The sequence below is a fragment of the Symphalangus syndactylus genome, chromosome 5, assembly GCF_028878055.3.
Source record: "Symphalangus syndactylus isolate Jambi chromosome 5, NHGRI_mSymSyn1-v2.1_pri, whole genome shotgun sequence".
Classification (NCBI taxonomy): Eukaryota; Metazoa; Chordata; class Mammalia; order Primates; family Hylobatidae; genus Symphalangus; species Symphalangus syndactylus.
In genome coordinates this window covers 37163219-37165633 of record NC_072427.2, presented here as the reverse complement: position 1 = coordinate 37165633, position 2415 = coordinate 37163219, and the positions used below count along the sequence as shown (strand labels likewise).

The 2415-nt window shown below is 45.9% G+C and overlaps 1 pseudogene; it reads left to right on the top strand.

Moving 5' to 3' along the window:
* The first annotated feature begins 281 nt into the window (after positions 1-281).
* Positions 282-2030, top strand: LOC129482335 (anamorsin-like; annotated as a pseudogene).
* Positions 2031-2415: the final 385 nt, after the last annotated feature.

Here is a 2415-nt window from a genome sequence, read left to right as displayed (position 1 = left end):
ACTTCAGAATATCTAGCAGATAATAGTTTTTGGGAGGCTGAGAGCTGAACAGTGATTTCAGAGGCTGCACAATAATGTGGATATGCAAGAGGTTAGGCTCATTCTAATGTAGAATGTGTAAACCTTCATGGATGCCTAGGTATTCATGGAGACTCTAGAAAGCCCACATCCTAGGATTATGGACCATGAATGACCAGTGTTACACAGTAGGAGTGAGGGCTAAATTTATTTATTTACTTATTTATCTATTTTTTAAATATAATACTGTTTAACTTCAAAAACATTTCAAGATTCTAAGCAAAAAATAAATAACAAAATAGCAAATTGTGTTTAAGTACAGAAGGTTCTTGAACTTTCATTGATACAATGGCCCTTCGCTTTGCTGACAATGAAGAGTTCTACAGTTCATTTAAAAACAAACAGTTTAAAAACTACCCCACTTAACTAAAACAAAACAAAACGAAACAAAAAAACTTTTCATGCCAGCTGATCCCCCTTTGTCCACGGCTAAGATGACAGCAGAATGCTGCCATTATATACAGAAACAAGACAACCTGAAGCTAAATGGATGCCACTGCAGAGTCAACAGGCCCAGCCTCACAGTGCACACCCTGAGCTACCGCCCCTCCAAAAGGCATCTTCTCCACAGCCTCGATGCCAAGCAAGGAGCATCTGAGTTTGTTTCGTTTGTTTTGTTCTTTTTACAAATATATATACACACACACACACACACACACATACACAATTGATAACTTAGAATTTCTAGCCAATAACATATAGCTAACACCACCTTACCAAAAAAAAAAAAAAAAAAAAAAAAACCCAGAAACATCTTTAGATGCCTTGTCACACCAACAGCAAAGTGCACAGAGGGAGGAGAACACGAGAGTGCCTTTTCATTTTGAAAATGTTTGCGTGGGGTCGACGGCTGAGGAGAAGCTGGGAGTGAACCCAGGTGGCAGTTTTTAGGTCCATCAGCACTGCAATGCAGGAATGGCAGATTCTGGGATCTCTGCTGGCCTGTTTGTGGCAGTGGTCTGGGTAAGTCATCCCCAGTGCAGGCTCTGAAAGATCTGGTGGATAAGCTTCAAGTGTTAACTGGCAATGAGGGCCGCCTGTCTGTGGAAAACAACCAGCTGTTGCAGTCTGCCCACAAATGATCCAGCTTTGACATTATTTTGTCGGGTTTAGTCCTGGGAAGCACCACTCTACACAGTGCTGAGATTTTGGCTGAAATCGCCCAGATCCTTCGGCCTAGTGGATGTCTATTTCTGAAAGAACCAGTAGAGACAGCTGTAGATAACAACAGCAAAGCGAAGACAGCAAGCTGTGTTCAGCCCTGACTCCTTCTGGTCTTGTGGAAGTGAAAGAGCTGCCGTGGGAGCCCTTAAGCCCTGAGGAGGTACAGTCTGTTCAAGAACACCTGGGTCGTGAAAGTGACAGCCTGCTATTTGTTCAGATCACAAGCAAAAAAAAAAAAAAAAACTTCTAGTCAGCTTAGGCTTTCCATCACCAAGAAGTCATCTCCTTCAGTGAAGCTTGCTGGGTACCCTGCTGCTGCCACGCTGTGGACCCTCTCAGCCAATGATATGGAGGATGACAGCATGGATCTCATTGACTGAGGAGCTGCTGGATCCAGAAGATTTGAAGAAGCCAGATCCGGCTTCCCTGCGGGCTGCTGCTTGTGGGGAAGGGAAAAAGAGGAAGACCTGCCAGACCTGCACCCGTGGCCTTGCCGAAGAACTGGAAAAAGAGAAGTCAAGGGAGCAGATGAGCTCCCAACCCAAGTCAGCTTGTGGAAACTGCTATCTGGGCAATAGTTTCCGCTGTGCCAGCTGCCCCTACCTTGGGATACCAGCCTTCAAACCTGGGGAAAAGGTGCTTCTGAGCGATAGCAGTCTTCACCATGCCTAGGAGGACCCGACATGGGACACATCTGCTCCTTTGGCCAACTCCTGTTCCTCAAATCCCACCACGGTGCTCCTCCCACCTCCTCTGGATTTCTTCTCTCTGAGATCCGTTTGCAAAGTGGGTGCTTAGCAGACAGAGTGAAGCTGGCTGGGGGGCACAGTGATGTGTAGTGTATATCAAAAGACCAAGGTATTATGGGGCCCCGTTACCCAGAATGGGATGGGTTTCTTCACCTCATGTTAAGAGAAGGGAGTATGTCCTGAAGAAGCCCTTCTTCTCATGTTAAAATGCTGACCAGAACACTCTTGAGCCCAGGCGTCCTTGAGCATCAACACTCTGTGACAAAGCTCCAGGCCTTGGCGCCTAGTCTAATCTCAGCAATGCTGCCAGCTACTTGTCTTTCAGAGTTGTTAGTTTACTCCATACTTTGTGACACGGTCAAGTGTCTCATGACCTCAGGGCACCAGAGGAGTCATTCACTGGTTGCCATGATGATATCCAGTG